At 44.1% G+C, this 24966-nt stretch overlaps 1 protein-coding gene across 1 annotated transcript in view; it reads right to left on the bottom strand.

Annotated features, from left to right (window-relative positions):
* Positions 1–24966, bottom strand: part of ABHD17C (abhydrolase domain containing 17C, depalmitoylase) — a 59355-nt gene that overhangs the window by 8996 nt on the left and 25393 nt on the right. The window lies entirely within an intron of this gene.

Below are 24966 nucleotides of genomic sequence, written 5' to 3'. Positions count from 1 at the left end.
CAGACTAACCCTGACCTTCTGTGATAACACCTGGTCTGAGAGGACTGTATAGGCTAACATTATCACAGTTAGAAGGAAGTGTTAATTTTACTTCTTATGATGAGTCCAACATGTTTTCAAAATCCTGTCTTCTATACAACACACCATGGGACTTTACAAGCTCAGAGGCTGCACTGAATAAAGGAAGGAACAGGCACGGGCCCGAGAGGCACAGCCCAGCAGATGAGGCAGAGGGGAGCGCCCTGGCCATCATGCAGACAGCTCTGTCTCCTCGGAGAGTCCCGAACCAGCCATCCTCAGAGATCACAGCCCTCTTAAAATGCCTTCTGGAAAAGCTAGAGCTATTGTGTCTGAGGACTCTCAGCTCTTAGCCTTCAGTTCTCAGCACAAGGACGCACCCAGTACCTGTCTCTACAAAGCCTACCTTTGATTCCAACAGACTCACATCCTTCGTGATAACCAACTCAAGGTTTTCACTGGAAAATGTCACCAGGTAAAACACAAAAAGCACTAGCCATAAAGGGAAAAAAAATGACAGAAAGTATTACATTAAAATCAAGAACTTCCGGTCATCAGAAGACACCCAGAAGGAAGTGAAAGGGCAAACCACCACGTGGGAAAAGACATTTGCCACCGAGCCCAGATCTAGCATATGTAAATAACTACTACAAATCTATAGGACAGCTGACCAAATGAGAAAAATAGAATTTTACAAAATTTTTTTTCTTTGTTTTTTTTTTCCTTTCTTTACAAAATTTTTTTCTAGAGGAAAAAAAGGGGAGGGAAAGACAGAGAAAGAAAAAGAGAGAAAACAGGACAAGAGTTATTCAACTTCATTAGTAAAAAGGAAAATGCAAATTACAAATCATGTTATTCTCTACAGATTCATCAGACTGACAAAAATTCAAAAGTCTAACAATATTAAGTGCTGGCAAGGATGTGTACAGGAATGTTCATTAACTGTTGATGGGGGTTTATGTTGACAGAATCCGTTTAGAAAGAGTTTGGCAATATTAAGTGACATGATTTATTAGCACATACCCAGGGACCTAGCAATTCTACTCCCAGATAAATTCATCACAGAAATAAGTGCTTACATATACCAGAAATATATACTAGACTGTGTGTGCATGTCTACACAGTTAGAGACAGCCTTAAGGTGTATCAACAGCAAGTAAATAAATAAACTGTGGTGTAGCTGTGCTGTAGAACATATACGTGGACACTAAAAACATTCATATATTTCAATAGTTTTGGAGGTACAGGTGGTTTCTCATCATGTGGGTAAGTTCTTTAGTGGTGATTTCTGTAATTTTGTTGCACCCATCACCACCAGTGAATCTTAAAGTCACACTGTTAAGGCCAGGCACGATAGCTCATGCCTGTAATTCCAGCATTTTAGAAGGTCGAGGTGGGAAGACCACTTGAGACTAGAAGTTTGAGACCAGCCTCAGCAACAAACAGGAACCCATCTCTAAAAAAAATTAAAAAAAAATTAGCTGAGCAAAGTGGCAGCAGCTGTAGTGCGAACTACTCAGGAGGCTGAGGTGGGAGGATACTCAGGAGGCTGAGGTGGGAGGACCACTTGAGCCCGGGTGGTCAAGGCTGTGGTTAGCACTGTTTGTGCCACTGCACTCCAGCCTGGCTGACCCTTTAAAAAAAAATGCTGTTAAAGAAAAAAGGCAGATACAGCGGAACACACACTATGTGACGTCATTTACAAAAAACTTAAACCCACTAAAATGAAACATCGTTGTTTCGGGATATTTCACTGGGTGGTAAGCCTACGATGAAAAGCAAGGAAGTGAATCACCAAAGTCAGGACAGCGATTGCAGACAGGAAGGAAAAGGGCCATCACTGGAGAGAAGCATGTCCTTCGTGGGGGCTGTAAATGCTGGCGAGGGTCCACGTCACATCACAAGTGTTCCTTTTATAAGTCATTAAGCCGGACATCTGTGTCGTATGAACTTTTATGTATGGCAGTCAAATTTCATGACGAAAACAAATTCTTTAAAAGTTCACCAGATACTTCAGATGTGGAGACAGCCCTCAACTCATGGTAGATTTTGTGCTAAAAACAAACTTCATAAGGAAACATCAGACCATTAAAAATTATATCTCGTAAAGAGTCAACATGGGGAAACCCTCATAAAAAGAAACCTCCACGTGGAACAGGGACTTGGAGGCAATACGGGAACATGGTAATAATGGTTACCTTCAGGTGGTGAGACTGAGCAGTTCTTCTTTCGAATTTTCATTACCAATTTCCTTTACTTATGAGGCAGTGACTTGTCGGGAAAAAAGGGAAGCGGTGTCGCTGGTCCTTTCGTGTGGAGTCAGCACGCCTGCTGCTAACTGCCAGCGTTTATGTTTTTGAAAGGGCTCAGAAAACAAGAGCGTGCTAAGTCAAATACTCAGATTCGTTAGTACTGTGTTAGGGACTTTTCCATCGCTTCTTCCTGTCTGTACCATACTGTTTGACGCCAAATGAGGAACCAAGGCGGTGGATAATTCTGTGAAAGTATCGGGATTTTTAGTAGAATGGTAAGAGGCTTCTGTTCTAACACTTGCTTTTGGCAAGTGAGGCAACTCTTTTTACTGTAGCACTAGGATTTTTTTTTTCTATCAAAGTATTAGACTAGTGACCTCTATGCCAGTGGTTCCAAAATGAGAAGTATCTGAATTACTTGGGAACTGTACATCTCTGTATCTTAGCACAGTACATCATCGTCAGCCCTTGGTGTTATAAACCCCAGAGTCCTTTGACCTCTTAACCACCCTACTTTTGCCAACACCGAGTCCTGGGAGCTGGCTGAGGTAAGGGGATTTGCCAGAGGGAGAAGGCAGGAAGGCTGGCAGTTGAGGTGTTCTCCCGCTACTGAAACCACAGGCCCATCAATGACCAGCGCAAGCAAGGACAGCCTAGAAAATGGAATCCATGGTATTTCTGATCAGAGTTCATCATAAGGGCTCAAAATGCATTCAGTCTTAGGACATGTGTTTCTTCCCTCTAAGGAACTCAAGACATAGCTCAGAAGAAAGGATACTAACATGGCAGCAACAGGCAGTGCCCGCTGCAAGTGAAGACCAGCAGGGAGAGGCCATAGAGAAGTAAGTAATGAGGTCAGGTCTACTACAGGTCTGAGCAGGTGGCCACATTAAAGCTGTTGGTCACAGTATCAAGGGCTTAGTTAAGCAACAGAATCAGGAAGTCAGCATGTGTGGAAAGGGCAGGGCATGAAAACAAAGCTAGGCACTGACCGGCGGCGGGGATCAGGAAGTAAGACGGGGCCAGCGCAGCCCCAAGGGCAGAACGCACAAACATCTGCAGAATAGATGTGTGGCACTGGAGGCTTAAGAAGAAAGAAGACAAGGCCAAAAGGCACAAGACTTGAGTTAGGAAAGGGAGCTCAGGCAGCAGCCCACCTGTACATCCAGAGAAACACCCAAATAACACAGAGCAGCGGGGGCTGGATTGGTCCACTTCGTGTTGCTATAAAGACATACCTGAGACTGAGAAATGTATAAAGTACAGAGGTTTATTTGGCTCAGGGTTCTGCAGGCCGTACAAGCATGGGACCAGTACCTGCTCCACTTCTGGTGAGGCTTCAGGAAGCTTTTACTCATACAAAGAGAAGGAGGAAGCAGGGGTGTCACATGGTGGGAGAGAGAGTAAGAGAGATGCCAGTTTCTTTATAAGCAACCAGCTCTCATGTGAACTAATAGAGAGCTCACTACCATGGGGAGGGTGCCAAGCTATTCACGAGGGATCCACCCCCGTGACCCAAACACCTCCCACTAGACTCCACCGCCAACGCTGGGGGTCATATTTCAACAAGAGATTTGGAGGGGACAAATACCTAAATCACACTGGGGCAAAATCAGGAAGCGTTCTGGTTCAAAATACACATACAACAGAAAACCCAACATGCAGGGCAGTAGTGAAGGCATGCTAAATGTTGCTCCCTGTGGAACGTGGCAGTCGGGATGAAAGAGAGCTCACAGGTAGGGTGTGAGTTCAGTTGCCAGGGGAGGCTTCTCTACCCTTGAAGGGATGAGGTGAAGAGCAAAGTATTTTCTGCATCAGAGAAAGGTGCTTAACAAATGTTTGCTATTGACTACACCATGTCATTCTGAAAATGTTCTCCTCTGGTTCCCCCAGTACCACATTAGCTAGATTTACCCCGCCCTTCCTGGGCACACTTCTGTCTCCTTTGGTCACTCCTCTTTCTTCTCCCACACGATAGGTGGGCATCTCTCAAGCTCAATCCTCACCACTTTCTGGAATCTTTTATCTTCAAATTGATTTCCTTATATTAACAGAACTTGTCCAATGCCAGCATCTAGCACAGTGCTGACGTACAGTAGTTATGTGATAAATATGCGTTAAATGAATACATGGGCAGCCAGACTCCAGAGTTTGTTCATTCGCCCCAGTATTTCGTCTTAGCTCCAGCCTCCCCACCCCTTTCCTTTCTTCTGATGCTTCTTCCTGAGCACCCCATCCCTTCACATGTAACGTCTCCCAAACCTGACGCTTCATATTCGTCCCCCAATCTTTCTGTTTCTACCAATCACCACATCCTGTATCACGTGGGCTTGGGAACTAGGACGAATTTTTCGCCTTTCTCTCCCCTTTGGCTCTTACACACTCGTGGTCACTAAGCCCCACCATTTCTATCTTTGAGATGTTTTCCAGACCCATCGTTTCTCTGAGACTACCTCTGTTGCTTTGTGGTGGGCTACAAACGGCAGCATCTTTTGGACAGCTGATCACGATCTGCCTTCTGTTTGGTTTGTGAATGTGCACAGTTTGCCCAGTGATGAACATCTCCATCCAGGTACCCAGGGTCTGTTACCCGGAGTCTTTCAGGAACCCTTACGTTTGCTGCCTGTACACCCCTCTCCGCGGTGCTCAGACTGCCCCACGGGGATCTTGGCTGCTCGTACTACCCACCTGCTCTGTCCTACCCTGTTGGTTTCTGTGTGTCAGCTATGGTTAAGAAGGAAGCAGGTGTCACGGTTCCTGACTGCTTACCTGGTTTCAATCCATTACCATACCCTGACTCATGCTAACAGCATACACTCTGCCAGCCTACCAGCTTCCATCCCGGCTTCTCCTTTTTCCCAAGGCAGAACCTGGGAATCCCCCAGGCATAATCATCGCCCACACCTGACTTCTCCTCTCTCCCAGACTTGCTTTCCTTCCAATTCTATCTATATAAACTGCCACACTCATGCCACTCCCTACTCCAATCCATCCTTCCCAACAGATATATCTTCCTTGAAAAAAGAAAAGGGCAAAACAAAAAAGAAACTTTTGTTATGCTACTTTGTTCATCAAACTCTGTAGGCAACCACTAGGCTTAGGATAAAAGTCCATGTCCACAACCTAACCCCGTCCAACTATTCCAACCTTTTCTTTTCTCTCCAAGTGGCCCCTCTGCTCCTGTGATGCAGGCTCTTCCCTCACTGGCTCAGAAACACCCTGTGTCCAGAATGTTCTCCCTCCTTGTCATCACCTGAACAACTCTGGGTCCTTTGGGTCCATTCCGGTCCTACCTCGTGTTTTCCCTTTTCCTAACTCCTCCAGTCGACAGACAGGATTTTCTTTCCCCAGCCATCCAGTCGGATGCCTGATGACAGGCAGGTGGATGCTATGAATGGTGCTGCAGCATGCCCTATGCTGCCAGTGACGATGTAAGCTCCACAAGGGGAGATAAAACTGTATCTCCCTTTGGGCAAGTTAACAATTTCCAAGCTCAGGGGACCAGTGAGTTTGGAGGCACCTTTTGCTTTGAACAGAATGTGGTTCAGCCAAAAGCTGCTTTCGAACAAACTGAAACTAAATTTCAGACACAGTCATCATTCCAGTGGATATATAATCCATTCAGACACAGTCATCATTCCAGTGGATATATAATCCATTCAGACACAGTCATCATTCCAGTGGATATATAATCCATTCAGACACAGTCATCATTCCACTGGATATATAATCCATTCAGACACAGTCATCATTCCAGGGGATATATAATCCATTCAGACACAGTCATCATTCCAGTGGATATATAATCTATTCAGACACAGTCATCATTCCAGGGGATATATAATCCATTCAGACACAGTCATCATTCCAGTGGATATATAATCCATTCAGACACAGTCATCATTCCAGGGGATATATAATCCATTCGAACACAGCCATCATTCCAGTGGATATATAATCCATTCAGACACAGCCATCATTCCAGGGGATATATAATCCATTCAGACACAGCCATCATTCCAGGGGATATATAATCCATTCAGACACAGTCATCATTCCAGTGGATATATAATCCATTCAGACACAGTCATCATTCCAGGGGATATATAATCCATTCAGACACAGTCATCATTCCGGTGGATATATAATCCATTCAGACACAGCCATCATTCCGGTGGATATATAATCCATTCAGACACAGCCATCATTCCGGTGGATATATAATCCATTAAGACACAGTCATCATCCCAGTGGATATATAATCCATTCAGACACAGTCATCATTCCAGTGGATATATAATCCATTCAGACACAGTCATCATTCCAGGGGATATATAATCCATTCAGACACAGTCATCATTCCAGTGGATATATAATCCATTCAGACACAGTCATCATCCCAGTGGATATATAATCCATTCAGACACAGTCATCATTCCAGTGGATATATAATCCATTCAGACACAGTCATCATTCCAGGGGATATATAATCCATTCAGACACAGTCATCATTCCGGTGGATATATAATCCATTCAGACACAGCCATCATTCCAGTGGATATATAATCCATTCAGACACAGCCGTCATTCCAGTGGATATATAATCCATTCAGACACAGTCTTCATTCCAGTGGATATATAATCCATTCAGACACAGTCGTCATCCCAGTGGATATATAATCCATTCAGACACAGCCATCATTCCAGTGGATATATAATCCATTCAGACACAGCCGTCATTCCAGTGGATATATAATCCATTCAGACACAGTCATCATTCCAGTGGATATATAATCCATTCAGACACAGTCGTCATCCCAGTGGATATATAATCCATTCAGACACAGCCATCATTCCAGTGGATATATAATCCATTCAGACACAGTCATCATTCCAGTGGATATATAATCTATTCAGACACAGTCATCATTCCAGTGGATATATAATCCATTCAGACACAGCCATCATTCCAGTGGATATATAATCCATTCAGACACAGCCATCATTCCAGTGGATATATAATCCATTCAGACACAGCCGTCATTCCAGTGGATATATAATCCATTCAGACACAGTCATCATTCCGGTGGATATATAATCCATTCAGACACAGTCGTCATTCCAGTGGATATATAATCCATTCAGACACAGTCATCATTCCAGTGGATATATAATCCATTCAGACACAGCCATCATTCCAGTGGATATATAATCCATTCAGACACAGCCATCATTCCAGTGGATATATAATCCATTCAGACACAGCCATCATTCCAGTGGATATATAATCCATTCAGACACAGCCATCATTCCAGGGGATATATAATCCATTCAGACACAGCCATCATCCCAGTGGATATATAATCCATTCAGACACAGTCATCATTCCAGGGGATATATAATCCATTCAGACACAGCCATCATTCCAGTGGATATATAATCCATTCAGACACAGCCGTCATTCCAGTGGATATATAATCCATTCAGACACAGCCGTCATTCCAGTGGATATATAATCCATTCAGACACAGCCATCATCCCAGTGGATATATAATCCATTCAGACACAGCCATCATTCCAGGGGATATATAATCCATTCAGACACAGCCGTCATTCCAGTGGATATATAATCCATTCAGACACAGCCATCATTCCAGTGGATATATAATCCATTCAGACACAGTCATCATTCCAGTGGATATATAATCCATTCAGACACAGTCGTCATCCCAGTGGATATATAATCCATTCAGACACAGCCATCATTCCAGTGGATATATAATCCATTCAGACACAGCCATCATTCCAGTGGATATATAATCCATTCAGACACAGCCATCATTCCAGGGGATATATAATCCATTCAGACACAGTCATCATTCCAGTGGATATATAATCCATTCAGACACAGTCGTCATCCCAGTGGATATATAATCCATTCAGACACAGCCATCATTCCAGTGGATATATAATCCATTCAGACACAGCCATCATTCCAGTGGATATATAATCCATTCAGACACAGTCATCATTCCAGTGTATATATAATCCATTCAGACACAGTCATCATTCCAGGGGATATATAATCCATTCAGACACAGCCATCATTCCAGTGGATATATAATCCATTCAGACACAGTCATCATTCCAGTGGATATATAATCCATTCAGACACAGTCATCATTCCAGGGGATATATAATCCATTCAGACACAGCCATCATTCCAGTGGATATATAATCCATTCAAAGTTTAACATCATCTTGGGGTCTAGATAGGAACAGAATCTCTTGTATGCAAACCAGCAAAAATGAAGACCGTAAGAATATTTACTAAGCATGTAGGCATTAACGTTTTTAAGCATGATGTAAGATTTTCTTAAAACAGAAGCACAAGAAATTAAAGTCTCTCAATTTTTACCAGGGGAAGCCATAACCCTGAATCATCACTCTTTGTCACGGGTGATGTGTGCAGTAATCCCTTTTGCAAGTTTTTGCTCTCAGCCTCTCCCAATGTCTACCATTCTTTTGCAGTCACAGGCTATGCTGAGTACAGGTGGATCAGCACAAATTTACGTTTCCCTTCCCACTCAGCATATGGGACACGTCCCCAAGAGCACCCAGAGGGCTTGGCAGCCGTCTCAGGAGCGAGAGGAAGCACTGAGGCAGGGAGCTCCTGCGATGGAGGCTGACAGTGCCAAGGAGATGGTGTCTCATGGGAACGATCACTTACAAGGTTAAAATCTGCCTGTTTTTGTTTTAATGTAAGGCTGGCTTTTCCTTCTATAACCATGAACAAGCCTGGCCTCCCTGAGACACACTGCATCCTGTTTAAGTTAATGGGCCCTGCCTTCGTCCTTTGTCAGGAGCGCTCCCATTTATCTTCAGAGAAGCACGCTTGGCACAGTTCCACTAACTTTGAAGTCAACATTTTAAATATTTCAGAGCTAGAATTCCTAGTGGAAATATCTTAAGACATAGGACAAAGATAAACACACGAGGTAACGTGAATGTTAACTGAAGGATGAAGTCTGAGAATATTGAGAAATCCTAAGAACTTTATAAACTTTAGATAAACATTTAAAAAATAAAAAGTAAACTAGAGCCAAGCTTCAGAATAAAAAGACTGACTATGCAAAGGAAGCCAGGGCGTAAATAGGACCTGCCAGAAAACACAGTCAGCCATGTGGAATACTTTTGCCCTCAGGCAAACCTTTTAGCCAAAACTTAATGAATGTTCTTTATACTTTAATTATGAGGAAGAGGAGGAAAAAAGCATTAATCACCTAAAATGTGTTTATTTTTTCTTAAAATACACCTTTGTTTTGAGGAACTGCAAAAAAAATACACATTTGTAGATTTAGAAAATTTTTTAGCATTATACTAATTAAAATTTCACAAATACATTTCTATCGATTGTTCATTCCAATGGTGAAAACAAAAATACATTTTAAAGTATCTGCTGATTTGGTGCTGTTTGAGAAAACATAAAAATTGAAAGGTTAGTGATGTCTGCTGTATATTCCTTTTTCCAATTTTTAACTAATTTGATTAAAAGGGATACTTATAAACACGTTCATTATAACCCCTGGAAGTTTTAAAACCTGGGCACGGTCCAGGTATTCTCTCAACAGTGGCTATAAAATAAAACATACCAAATACAGCATTAAAAGTAGGCTCAGTCCCTTCAGGTAACACTGGACGTAAGGAGGGTAAATCACGTGTTCTTGGGTTCCAGGTCTTTGGGAAAATAAGGAAATGAGATTCAAACCAAGAAATAACACTAAAACCAAGTATAAATGTAGGCAACATTAATACTATGGTCAAGTTCACTGAAGTACCGCAGAGAGAATGATGGAAATGGAGACCTTGAAGTCAGAAAAAAACTACAGTTATAAGGTGGAAGTTGAAGCCAAGTCAAAGGAGAGGAGATTTAAAACATAAAGAGAAGAAAGGCCACAGCAGTAACCTCTCCCAAAGAGGAGGAGGGAGAGCCTGTTGTGAACACGGGACTGGAGGCTGCGCTGGCTGGAGCAGGACTTGTTGTCAGGAAGCAGCAGGGGGTGAAAGCAAGGAGGAGCCAGAGTGTGGAAGGGCTTGGGAATGTGCACAAGGCCCCACAAGGTGGAGGCGGGTGGCGACTGTGGCAATGGGAAGCAGGGCAATAGGTGGGAAGAAGTTTTTTGCAGAAGAGAGTTGCTCACATCCCACATGTGTGTAGCAGGCAGAGGGGCGCAGGGAGAGATTCAAAGACAATTCTATAGGGAAATGTTGAGAAAATTGGCACAAACTGGGAGGTTGGGAAGGAGATAACAGGTAGTCGGAATTTTATTTGTTTCAGTAGGAAATTAGTTTGGGAATATACTGAGTTTCAGGGAACTCTGGAACATGCTAAGCAGGGCATAAAAAGTCAACCTCTCAGGGTTAATTATAAAGAAAAATCTCCCTGAAACTAACTGTTTGGATATCTATGCTAAGAAAGACCAGTCCCTGAGCTCTCCTCATTCTCCCTCCTGCCAGAGTGCAGTGGAAGACAACTGGCTGGAAGTAGGAGCCTGGGGGACATCAGTCCAGGCAAGGAGACAGGAGCAGAGCTAATAGCAGAGGCTCTGGAAGGCCCAGGTCCCGTGTGAGATGATGGTAACATAATGCACAGAGTAACAAGGGCATTTTAGGAAAACATAACTTACAAAATAGCTTGGTGTGGTAGAATACCTGCTAATCAATGTAGCCTTTCCTAAACCTATTCACTCATTTCAATACATATCAAGACATGCTTTATCTAATTTTTGTAAAGCAGGATGCTTCATTCCATCCTAGATGTTTGAAATTCTTTCCAAATAGTGATTCAGGGAAGGGCTCTCTGTGTCAGGTCAAAATCTACCTTCAAAGGAACATAATTCTTTATGATATTCAAGACTATTCTCTCCTACCATATACCCTTTCCCTGTGTCAAAGCAAAAATACACAAGACCTGACAGAATGACTTCAATTTTTTAAAAATCATCTTTCAGAAGAAAAGCGGTAGTCCTAAATATAAAACCAACTCTCTTTGGATCTGCTACAAGTAAAACAGAATAATTTGCTTGAACTTATCTGGGTATAATTGCACATGAAATTGTTCTAATTCACAGTGGAGATTCTCTTGGCGTTCTGTAATTATTTAACATGTTGGAAAAGCCAGGAAATGCGGCCGTCTCTCTACAACTGTACACACACCTGTTGAATGCCACCTCCCTCAGGGTTTCTGAGCAGACTGCACAAGCTAACTTATGTAAAACACCTAGGCCAGGTGTGGTGGCTCACACCTGTAATCTCAGCACTCTGGGAGGCTGAGGCAGGAAGATCACTTGAATCCAGGAGTTCAAGACCAGCCTGAGCAACATGGTAAAACCCTGTCTCTACCAAAAATACAAAAATTAGTCAGGCATGGTGGTGAACATCTGTAGGAGAAGGATGCTTTGACTCTGGGAGGTGGAAGTTGCCATGAGCCAAGATCGCACCACTGCACTCCAGCCTGGGTAACGGAGCCAGACCCTGTCTCAAAAAAAAAAAGAAAATTCACTATTCCACTTCCAAGAAACCCAACTAAAAGTTAAGGTACAGATTTCATGAATTCTCTATGCTAGGGAAAAAAAAAAAAAAACTTTAAAAATTGAATTTAATTATCAATTTGATTGCCAAGGCTGAAAAATATTTCTTAGAACTAGAAACTCAAGTGTCTCATTTCTAATTGCCGTCTCTTTGTAGGAAGAGTTAATACAAGAGCTGTACCGGAGGAGACACCGATGGCTGGTGCGTCTGCCTGCTTGACACTGACGTGCAAACGACTGTGAATCTGAGACAGCCACGCTACATTTAGTTCCTGCAGTACAACTGCTGCAAAGCTTGCCAGGAAGTTCTTGGAGAGTGACTTAATGGGGACAGAGAATGTGTGTGACCCGCTCGGTCTTTCTGGAGCATCCTTCTGCCTCTCAGTCCTTGAACTCTAGGTATGAACGCATGTCCAGGTCTGGGCAATGAGAGTACTGAGCCCTCCTGGCCGGAGTGACTGCTTAGGGGATAAGCCTAGGACCCAAGCCTGGTCAATCCCAGTCCTCCCTAGGATGTCTAAACCCTCTTCTGCTGAGCCTGGGGCTCGGACAAAGGTGACACCTTTGTCACCACATAGAAAAAGTCTCCTTATTCCTACAAGGAAGAAAGCAGAGCTGAGATCGAGCGAGCGAGCCTGCTTGATGCCATCGTCTGAGGCCCTGCACTCACACATGTGAGCTTGGAGCCCTCTCTCTTAATGCTGGACTAAAACAGGGATTCTGTAAGCAACCTGGAGAATGTGGTCATGACCATGAGGAGGTGGGGGACAGGAGAGGGAAGGTAGAGATTTGTAGGAGACATAAAAGAAGAGTGCTCTCTGCAATCAGACAGCACAAAGTCTGAACCCAGCTCTGCCTTGCACCTGTAGCACCCTCTCCTCAGCCACAGAGGGGTGGAGTAAGGCTCACCTCTGGGACTGCTGCAAGAATTAAACAGGCAGTGAGTGAAACGCAGGCCAGCCTTAATCTTCTCTCCTGCACGGTAGCCCTGCCCCCATCCAGGCCGCTTTCTGTTTCCATTAACAGCGGGCCTAGGTGGGCTCAAATGCAGCCCGCGGACACCACGAGGCCACACCTGAACTGAAGCCTGAATGCTGGCCCACTTACTCCATCAGCTGCGGCTCAGCACTGCCCACTCTTGCTGTTCATTCCCTTAAATGTGTTTTGCAAACATTCAAAATGGAAGTATGTTAAACAGACGCTCTTCACTGGGCAGACCCCATGAAGCAGCCTTTTGGCCCCTCCTTGATGGCATCTTCAGTTCTGTTCTCTTGGGCCTAATTCTCTCTTTGTGCCTGTCTTTCATTCTTTTTTCCTTTTATTCCCTACTTTCCATTCTGCAATCAGAAACCTTCCAACCCCCCATCCCATCCTCATGTTTGTAATCCTAGCACTTTGGGAGGCTGAGGTGGGCGGATCACAAGGTCAAGAGATCGAGACCATCCTAGCCAACATGGAGAAACCCCGTCTCTACTAAAATTACAAAAATGAGCTGGGCATGGTGGTGCACACCTGTAGTCCCAGCTACTCGGGAGGCTGGGGCAGGAGAATTGCCTGAATCCAGGAGGCGGAGATTGCAGTGAGCCGAGATCGCGCCACTGCACTCCAGCCTGGCAACAGAGAGAGACTCCGTCTCAAAAAAACAAAAAAGTTCAAAGCATCAATTGTGGAAATATACCAAACACACGATAGAAATGAAAAGGCCCTTAGAGAATCACACAATGGTCCACTTTATTTTATAGAGAAGGAAACTACAGCTTTGAGAGAGGTTACTGTTTTAACCCGGAATGGAAACTGCCTGTCAGAGTCTGGGACATGGACTAACCGCGGCGCACGGCGAACCCTGCGAATGACAGAAGCCGGCAGAAGCATCGCTGAATTGAGGGAGTTAGCACAGCTTCTGCGTCAGGCACAACCGTCTCAATTCCACCACCGCAGCTGACAAGTCTGGGGCAGGTGGTCCAATCCTGCTCTGGGTGTCCATTCTCTCGTGTGTAAAATGGGGCTCCGACCTACCAAGGCTGGTGTGCAGCTGCCCAGTCACATGAATTATCACCGCCCCATCTTTAGCTCACAGGGAAAAGCAATTTGGAAGGAGTCTGTCCAGAGCACCAGCCTGAGCATCGCAGGTGTCAATGGCGCTTTGAACGTGAACATCCCGTACAATGGGTGTAGAATATCAGTTTGGGAAGATGAAGTTCTAGAGATGAATAAGGGTGATGGCTGCACAACAAGGTGAATGACCTCAATGCCACAGAACTGTCCATTTAAGGATGGTTAAAATGGTCACCTTTATGTTATGTCTATTTTAGCACAATAAAAAAAAAAAAGAGTAAGCATCCCTCTTGAATCTGGCTCATGCTCATCATTTTCTCATCAACGGTACCAAGGAAATTTCCAGCCCTCCTGAGCTCCAAATGAGATTTTATTATAAAAGTAAAAACAATAACAGTAAAATTTGTGTTTTATTGTAAAATCTCCAAAATCCAAGAGCATTAAAAATTTACCAAAAAAAATTATAAAACTATGTGTGTCACTAATACCGTTCTTTTACAAATCCGGTAGAACGTTCTACTCGTGATCTATCTCACAGGTGAGGTTCAGGGAAGATTGGGGAAGTTTGGTGGTGATGACAACCCTGGGGTCGTGTGAGAATTCTTTTATTTAAACATGACGATGAACTCCCTGTCACGAAGACCTTCCATTACCTCTGCCCCTCGCCCGGATTTTTAAAAAGCATGACAAAGGAAAACCACTCCCTGGAAAACCACAACAAGTCTGCCATCGTTTTTCTCTTTTGGAGATGAAAGGATTCCCTGAGGGACACCACTTCTCAAAGGAAGCCAGTGCCGTAAGCAGAAACACGGACAGAAACACTTCTTTCAGCAGTACCTCTCGTTTGAACAAAATGGTAACAGAACCCCAGTTGCTATATTTGAACACTCAAGGGCAGCTGTTAAAGAGGTCGACTGCGTTCTAAAATATCACCCCCCACCCGTCTGTCAAGGACACGGGATTTGGGGTTCTGCACGCCAGCTCCAGTCCCACGGCCTCCACAGAGCCGACGGGGACCGTATGACTCAGAGGCCTTACCACGTGGACTCTGCCGTTTCCTTCTTCGGTCAGTCTAAAATGAGGACTTGAAATAACTTCAACGCTATATTTTCATTAAAATACTACATAGTATACCAACATAAGGAAGCAAATCCTACACCCTGATTTATCATCAACAGGAAGCCTTTACTGGCCACTAAGAACGTCGAGTACCATGACATTAATAATTTAAAATCCCAGCTAGCCACAGGCCATCCTATTCACTTTACCATCAACAATGACAATATCCTTATAACCCAGTTTTTGGAGTAAAATGCAATAATTAGAGACCCAGCAGCGTAAACAGCAGATTCCATTTCTTTTGCAGACCACACAAGTCTGTACTATGTGTCATCTGAAATAAGCACTTCACAGGCTTTTTGTCCTGCAAGTCCACGTTTAAATTCACATTCTCAGCCTTGGTGTCTTACATTTATCCCGTCATGCTAACGACTTTTCTTTGGCAGAACATACAATACTGTGTCTCCTCATTTAAATCATTTCAGAAATGGAGAGTCCTCCTATAAGCTGCATGCCAACAATGTTTCAAACAGCTACAGAAGCAGAGCTGCGTTTTCATCCCGAAATAAAACTGTTTTGTCATTGCGAAATATTCAGACTATGACAACATCTAGATGCATGTATCATACACACTAAGGAGCCTCTCCATCCAGCCAGCAGGAGCTCAGGGAGGGCGGAGGAGGCCTGGCCTTCAGAAATGGATTCCATGGGCTCTGCAGGACAGGGAACCTCCGGACCCCAACCGGTGGTCCCCAGATACTGGGGTTAAGATGCTAAAACAAAGGAAGGGGCTCAAGGTGGAGTTGTTCTGAGCATGAAACTTACTCCATTTCTCTGCGCGAGGCTTGTCTATAATCACCGTATGTCTACGCCTAGGCGCTCACTTTGAGCCGTTCTTGTCCCAGCTTTTTTTTTTTTGAGATGCAGTCTTGCTCTGTCGTCCAGGCTGGAGGGCAGTGGTGTGATCTCGGCTCACTGCAACTGGATTCATGCAGTTCTCCTGCCTCAGCCTCCTGAGGGGCTAGGATTATAGGCATGTGCCACCAGGCCTGGCTAATTTTTTTGTATTTTTTTAGTAGAGATGGGGTTTCACCATGTTGGCTCCCAGGCTGATCTTGAACTCCTGACCTCAAATGATCCTCCTACCTCGGCCTCCCAAAGTGCTAGGATTACAGGTGTGAGTCACTGTGCTGGCCTCTTTTCCCAGCTTTTAATACAATTCCAGCAGTCATTTCACTCCACATCTGTTTCCCTGGCTGAGTTCTCTCTTCTTTCTAAACCCACTGGACCTCAAACAGCCCTATCTCTCTAAAATTCCGCCCGAGATGACATTAGGTACTTGAACATATTAAACATGCAAATTCCTTTCCTCGGCCCTAGAATGTTCCTGCATTATTATTTCTAATGCATCTGACTCCCTGTTGACAATTTACCATGCTTTTTTAGTTCCCATCAAAGAAAAGCAATGTGGAAAAAGAGAGTTTTAACTATGTAATTTTAAAGGTAGTCAAGAACAGTTTTTTCACTCAAAACTCGAAAGCAGTCAGAATGATATATAATCTTCTATACAGTATTAACAAATGCTTTCCATGACATAACTCCATTTGTATGCATTTTTCATCATAAAAAGCATGTTTTTCACCCTTTTCTACAACATATTAGAATTCCTCAGATTGAAAAATGTGAAATGATGTGAACAAAATATTTATGAAAATATTAAGATTTTACTAAGATTTCATATCCACTAGTTCTTTGGCACAAAGCACAATTTATGTAAATAAAATGAATATCTGAATTGAGTGTTACATAATAAATACCTCAGTTGAGATTTTTTTCCTGTCCTGTTTGTTACACGCATACATGCTGGCTGGGTTCTCTCTGTGAGGGCCCCCAGGAACCAGAAACACAGAAAGGAAGAATTTATTCCTCCAATGGTTATCAAGCACCCACAATGCACCTTTGGTGCCCACAAGCTGAAGATACAATAAACAAGGAAGACCTGAATTTTGCCCTCATGGGCTTATAGTCTAACAATCTGATGATAAATGCTAATTCTAGTCTAAAATAAGAATGGGTGCTTTTAAAGTCTCGCCAGTTCGTCTCATACGGCTGGCACTCATGTGCCTCATCAACTCTTGAGAAAGATATACACTTTAGAAAAGCTGTGCTTTAGGCTGGGCGTGATGGCTCATTCCTGTAATCCCAGCACTTCGGGAGGCTGAGCCAGAAGGATCATTTGAGCAAAAAAGTTTGAGATCAGCCTGGACAACACAGTGAAACCACATCTCCACAATCAATCCATCCATCCATCCATCCATCCATCCAGTCTGTGCTTTTCAATAACTAATTTGACTACTGGGGAGGAGATGCCATTTTATCTTCTAAAAAGTCTCCATTTTATTCAGACATCGGAAGGCCCTACGGTCTAGTGGTTCACCTGGTTTCACGACTTAGATGTACTAAAGAAAGTGAGATCAAGGACTCTGAGCCCACAAATCACTAGTCCTAACTCTAATGCCCAATAAAAATGCACATAGGCATTGAGGTGATTTACCTGCCTTTAGATTTCCTCTCTATCAAGTGAGGGGAATGGATGAGGCCTGGATCTGCCTCCTCTGGTCCTTCTCAGCTAGTCACTGTCACTTTCCCCTAAAAGCTCAGCCCTACCAGGTCAAAAAGCATCCTTGATCAGGTGAGACCAGAGGTGATTTTCCCAGGGAGGACTGAGGTCTCATCTGTGTGTGAATGGCAGTCCTGGCTCTTAGAGGGCGCCTGAACACCAGGAAGATGCCAGGAACCATTCTGGTGAGTTTGAAGGTGGGTAAGTGTAATGAATGTGTTCATATAGTCACACTCCTCAATAGCAGAGGCTCGCCCTTGTTCATTATTAGAAGGCACTTGGCACACAAGAGAATTAACTATAATAAAGTGATAATGGCGCTTTACATGCCCCTTCTCTCATCCTGCCACTCATGTGTAGGGTGGTATCATCAGCTCCATTACACAGACAGGGAAACTAAGGTTCCTGCCAGGTGAATCGCCCAAGACCCCAACGCTCTTAGGCAGCAGAGCCTGGCTGTGAACCCAGGTCCATGCCTGCCTCCAGAGCTAAGCCCCTCCGCGCAGAGCCATGTCTCCACGGAGCCACCGATGACAGCTGCACCCAGGGAGGAGCGGCAGCAGCAATGCTGTGTCAGGGGTGCGGAGGCCTGACAATCCGTCATGGACGTCACCCCAGCCCTTCCCCTAATGCCACACTCACATTTTTAAATAACGAAGAACCAGAACCTTACTAGAAAACCTCAGACTTCATGGTGCTGCCGCAATCAGACCAAAGAACAGCACACATGTCACCAGACTGGTCACTGGCCCCTCAACCTTGGGAACGCTCACAGACCCCACTGCATGCACCTCCTCCAATCTCCACCTTTGGCCCACAGTCCTCACTGCACTGTTCCCTTTCTTCCCCACCTTTTGCTCACTCAATAAATTGTCTTTATTTCTGGAGACTGATTATATTCTAATTTGAAAAGAATGCTTTTGATACTGATTGTTAGCCAAAGGGTCGAGAGTGGCTCCAAAGAATCTGGACTATGCAAACCTTCTAGGGTAGCAAGGCTGGAGAGGGCACACAGAGCATTCCTCGTCAGACACACATGGAGCCATGCCGTTCCACCTGCCAAACAACCAGAGAGTTCGAATTCCTCACCTTAAATTTCTCCAGCAGCCAGATACTCTAACCTGCCCTCTCCACTGGCTGAGTTGCCCTCGATCTCTGCGTAAATGCACTAAAGTACTGAGTGTCCCTAAGTGATTCAGATCTCTCACCATGTGGGGGAAGGAAAGACTGAAAGTTCAGCTGTTCAAGGACATGGAAAAGACATCAGGGTCAGGTCTCCTTAAGTATTCATCACACCCCCTACAACACTTTCAGACAAGTTAACAGCATTTTGTTTTTGAACTTTAAGTCAAATCTTTCTTTCTCCCTGTCATAACCTATTTTAATACAGCTATATATGACCTCTGACAGAACTGATTTCAATTCCCAGGACCAGGCAGCTACAGACACACAGAAGGAACAGACAATCGGAGGAAAACCACAGACATGTAAAAAGATTTTATAAAGTTTAAAAAGGGACCAACTGAAGAATCAAAGTAAATGGAAGCTATGGAACATTCCTTAACCACAACGCAAAGGTTAAGAACAGAAGAAGAAGCAATTAACCAAGAGAAGGGAAAATCCTTGAAACTGGGGTGGGAGGGGAAGATGCAGAAAAACCTTTTCTAAACTACTCCTGAGTCCAGGAGAAATCAAAACAGCAACAGCAGCCTTTGTAAACAAACAAAAAACGGTGGGTGCAGTGCTTCACACTTGTAATCCCAGAGCTTTGGAGGCCAACGCGGCAGGATCGCTTGAGGCCGGGAGTTCAAACCCAGCCTGGGCAACAGAGCAAGACCACGTCTCTATAAAAATTAAAAAATAAAAATCAGCTAGCCATGGTGGCGCACACCTGTAGTCCTAGCTACTCAGGAAGCTGAAGCGGGAGGATCACGTGAGCCCCGAAGTTCAAGGCTGCAATGAGTTAGGATCATGCCACTGAACTCCACCATGAGTAACAGAGTGAGACCCTGTCTCTAAAAATATAAATAACGAATACAAATAAACGCATAAAAAATATAAAAATAATGACACCAGGTATTGAGAAGTGACATAATGAGAGTCACCTTGACCATCAAAATAAGCAAAGCTATACTAATACTAAACCAGAATGCGAAATTCGAGCTTAAAGAACCTGTAGATAACGGCATACAGCGGGAATTCGCAACTATCCCATGTCTGCAATAGCCCATCTCTCTCAGAGAATGTCTGAGGAAGAAGAGACTTTGGATAATCTCCATTCCAAGGGTCTGCTAACTCAGAAACGGCAGAGAAAATCTTCTGTATTTATGGGTTAAGTGTTCGGGGCAAGTTTTGGTTTATGATGTTGTATTTATTTTTGTTTTCTGTTAGACTAGACCCTGACGCCCAAGAGGCATTCACACTCGTGACTGAAACTATCCCGTAGACGAAATCGTGTTGGTTAGACACCGTGCCTCTTCCCTGCAATTCTTTGTTTGACTCTGGTCATTCTGTAAGACACTAGGGTATAAAAACATAACAACAGTGGCTATGTAATGAAGATAACACCGAAGTACTACTCGGTGCAGGATTTAAAAGACCTTTGATGGGATTTGTAATAAAAATTGTCAAAGTAAAGGCATGTCATCTTGTTTTCCTCCACTGAAACCCACCACAAGTAAAAAGATTCCAAGAAAGGGCCAGGAGCAGAAAACTCCATCCTTGATAAAACTCAGAATGGGAGGAGGAAGAGGAGGAGGGAAGAGGAGAAGGCGAAAGAGGAGGACGGGGAGAAAACAGCACTGCAGGGCACTTCTGTGCAGGAGCATCCATCACCCTTACAGACCCATGGAGCTGGGGGGCAACTCTCCCCAGTACAGACACCAGAGACCAGGCAGCGGCTGACTACAGGAGGCAGGTCTAAACCTCCTTTTTATTTTTCCAGCCTTATTTATGCTTTTTCCTTACGGGAATTTATCCCCCTCAATATTTTATACATCATTCTAGATGAGATATAAATCAATCATCAGTATAAATCACTGCTCTGTATAACTCCCAACTTCCACAGTGATGACCCTGAGTCATTAATAAGTTATTACATTGCTGGTTTTCTGCTTAGGATGGAAAAGAAGTACACAAGATATTTTAGGCCTATTTCATCACAAACTATAAGGTTTTTTTCCTTTTTCCGGGGGTGGGGGTGGGTGGGAGGAGACAGGGTCTCACTCTATTGCCCAGGCTGGCATACAATGTCATAATCACAGCTCACTGCAGCCTCAACCTCTTGGGCTCAAGTAATCCTCCCACCTTAGCCTCCTGAGTTTCCGGGATTACAGGTGTGCCCCACTACATCTGGCTAATTAAAAAAAAAATTTTTGTAGGGATGGGGTTTTGCCATGATGCCCAGGCTGGTCCTGAAGTTCTGGACTTAAGCAACCCTCCTGCCTCAGCCTCCCAAATAGCTGGGATTAGCAGGTGTTCACCACCATGCCCGGCTAACTTTTGTATTTTCAGTAGAGATGGGGTTTCACCGTGCTGGCCAGAGAGTCTCGAACTCCTGATCAAGTGATCCGCCCACCTTAGCCTCCCAAAGTGCTGGAATTACAGGCATGAGTCACTGCGTCCGACCTGAAGATGATTTTAAGTTCATTCTGCTCAAAAGCCATCAGGAGGCAGACCATACTGACGGGCAGATGGAAGTACCTCGTTCACCTCAGCTGCAGGAGGATGATGCCACTGGGGGTGGTCGGATTAGAAAGGACTGATGCCATTGGCCGTGCAGAGCAGCAGCCTCTCTTCCTGCACTGATTCCGTGTGCCCCAGAAAACCTGTGGCAATGTGGCTTTCTTTATGCTTGTAGAGAGACAATGTGATTATAACAATGCAAATATCCGCTTGACCTAATATTTCTCATTGTAAATTAATAAACTATCTATTAAGAGTCACGTAATGTGTACCAGCTGAGTCTGATAAACTGTGGAACACTGATAAGACGGAGTTTTGGAATCCCTAATACAATCCATGGTAAAGTCCCCCTTAAAGTACGGTAATTCAACAAGCGCTCACGAGCACAGGCCCTAACAAGTGAGCTGGTCAGTTCCTCCACTATGGAACACCAAGTGAAACTAATCTGGCTGCCAGCATTATTAAAACGACAGGACAGTCTCACCTGTGGAGAAGTTCACCTGCAACTGTGCAGGCCTCATTCCCAGCAACTCTACGGAGTACCATTCACATAGGCTGAGAAGTCAGCGGTGATCCCCTGGGTCATGGGATGGGGTACCCCGATCACCAGCACACGTAACAGTCTTGGCAGCTCACAATGGAAAACACAGGCTCGTAAAACCATAATTAAAAATATTCCTTTGCGTCATTCAGACAAATGTAATATATACAAACAATGGAATACAGCCACCCCTCAGTATCCTCAGGGGACTGGTTCCAGGATGACAATCCTCAGATGCTCAAGTCCCACAGTCAGCCCCGCAGAACCTAAGGATGTCAACAGTTGGTCCTCCGTATTCCCGAGTTATTTTCCATCCAAGCTTCGTTGAATCTGTACATGCAGAAGCTGACTATACTACTCAGCCCTTAGAGAGATGAAAATCCTGCAGAATTTTATGCTACATGAAATAAGCCAGACATAGAAAGAAAAGTGCTACATGACCTCACTCACATGTGGCATCTAAACAGGCAACCCCACTGAAGCAGAGAGTAGCACGGTGGTTGCCAGGGTTTAGGTGAGACGGTAATGGGGAGGTGTTGGTCAAAGGGCACCAAGTTTCAGTTATGCGAAATAAATATCTGGAGATCTACTGTACAGGGCAGAGTCTATGATTAACAATACTGCCTTGTATGCTTACAAATTCACCAACAGGGAAGATCTATGCAAAGTGCTCTTACCACAAAAGGAAAAACAGAAAAACGTGGGCAGGAGAACACTTCTGGAGTGATGGACAAATTCATGGCAACGATAGTGGTGACAGTTTGATGGCTTCATAGGTGTAAACTTCAAACACATCGAGTTGTATATATTAAATATCTACAGCTTTCTGTATGTCAATCACAGCTCAACAACGCAGGTCTTTAAAAAAGATTCCTTTCTCATAGTGAAAATAAAGGGGAAACGTAAAAAAAAAGATTCCTTTGGCTTCTAGTTCAAAATGATCACCTGAGCCCATCTGTTCACTTCTCCACCAATCCAACCACCGCTGAAAAAGCAGCATAAAATTAGAAAGAAATAAATCTGCAACAGCAGAGAGAACAGAAGACAGGGAAAAATCAGAGGGCATTTCAGTGCCCCTCTCAGTGACAGAAGGTGCATGGAAACAAATCGACGGATACACCGAGTGGAGAACTCTGTCCAGGACTGACACAACAGGGCTGCAGGGAAGATGGAAACTGACTCAAAATTAGCATGCAACTAAAATTAGGTAAATTACAGGAAGTCTGAACAGGAAGTTATACAAATCCGACTTCCTTCCCCAGCGCAGAGTACAAAGCCCTCCAGGGTGAGCTAAGACTTTCCATTGGTGCTCTCAAGGAAAGTCATCCTTATTCTGTCACTGCGGGGCCTTCTTCCCTCCAGAAACAAAGCCTACCAGAAGGAAGGAGGAGGCCCCCAGTGCCCTACCGGCTGCCTGTATCTGAAAGCCCCCAGCCAACGTACCTCTCCGGAGAGAGGCCTGGCAAGGAATACCTGCTTACACCGCACAGAGGAAACCCAACCTGGTTACCCAATCGTCCTCAGTGTAAACTGATGAACAAAAGTGATGACAAGGACAACAGCATTCACGGCACATGTGCTATTTGCCTGGCACAATTCTACAAGTTTTACGTGTACTAAATCATTTAACGTTCAATACCTCTAGCAGGTGGATAGCATTATTATTAAAGTACTTTACAACAAGAAAATGGAAAAGCCAGGACTCAGCCCAAATCAGAGCCCGTGACCAAGCTCTTTATCACCAGGCTAACCTACCAACATACAAGGCAAGCTAGCAGCATGAAAGACCCGAGTATTTTTCACAGAGGATACAGAAAGATAAGGGCCCAACATACAGGGCTTTAAAAAAATAAGTATACTCTTGGATTTATGAAAATATATCCTTAAGAGCACGATGCTATGAAAAAATGAAGTCAAGAGTTTTTAAAAAAAGATAAAAAAGGATGGGTAAACACAAAATTTAACTCAGAGTCCCAAAAACAAAGTTGAAGAGACCTCTCAGAATATCAAAGTGACAAAAAGATGAAGAATATGAGAAACGAGGAAAATCCAGAGACCAGAGTAATAGAAGTCGTAATAAAAGAGCTATGAAAATGCAGGAAAAGAAATTTTAAAAGAAATATTAAAGAAAATCTCTGAGACCAAAGGATCCAAGTCTTCAGTTGGTAAGGGACCCCACTAAGTATTTAACATAAATTCATAATAATTTTTCTTCTTTTGAGACAGAGTCTCACTCTGTCACCAGGCTGGAGTGCGGTGGCGTGATCTTGGCTCATTGCAACTTCTACCTCCTGAGTTCAAGTGATTCTCCTGCCTCAGCCTCCCAAGTAGCTGGGATGGGAGGCACCTGCTACCACACCTGGCTAATTTTGTATTTTTAGGAGAGATGGGGTTTCACAATGTTGGCCAGGTTGGTCACGAACTCCTGACCTCAGGTGATCCGCCTGCCTCAGCCTCCCAAAGTGCTGGGATTACAGGCGTGAGCCACCGTGCCTAACCATTAATAATCATTTAAAGACCCTTCCTTGGAATAATTTTTTTAAAATCTCAGAACACAAAGATTAAAAAAAAAAATCCTAAAAGCTTCCTTAGAAGAAAATCAGGCCATCTTCAAGAAGCCAGAACCAGTCCAGCGCCAGTCTCTGCATTCAAGGTGCTACAGGACAATGCCGTGCACGTTCTCAGGTCTACTGACCTTCAATCCAGACATGGATCCACAAAATGACTTCTAGAAAGTTCACCTCCTACATTTCCATTCCTTTAAAGATATTAAGAACTTCCTCCAGCAAAACTAGAAAGAGAACCAAGAAAGAACACGTAGAATCTGGAAAACAGGGGCCTCACCAAGAAAGGGGAAAGGCCTCAGGTGATCCCTGAGTCCTGGGCAGGGAAGCAGCAAATTAAAGTGAGAGAAAGTGAAAGCTTCCAGAAGACAAAGGAGGGCGGCTGGCAAAAGGTGGTGTAACAAAGGAGATGGAAACATCGGAGCAGATGACGAAAGCCCACGATCCTTTTCTAACCAAGAAAAAGAAAAGGAGGCTGGTTGCGGCAGCTCACGTCTGTAATCTCAGCACTTTGGGAGGCTAAGGTGGGAGGATTTCTTAAGCCCAGGACTTCAGGACCAGCCGGGCCAACATGACAAAACCC

This window comes from Aotus nancymaae, unplaced genomic scaffold, assembly GCF_030222135.1.
Source record: "Aotus nancymaae isolate 86718 unplaced genomic scaffold, 86718_ANA_hifiasm-v0.15.2.pri h1tg000064l_0, whole genome shotgun sequence".
NCBI classification, from domain to species: domain Eukaryota; kingdom Metazoa; phylum Chordata; class Mammalia; order Primates; family Aotidae; genus Aotus; species Aotus nancymaae.
The sequence above is the reverse complement of the archived record's forward strand: the minus strand, read 5'-3'. Positions and strand labels throughout refer to the sequence as shown.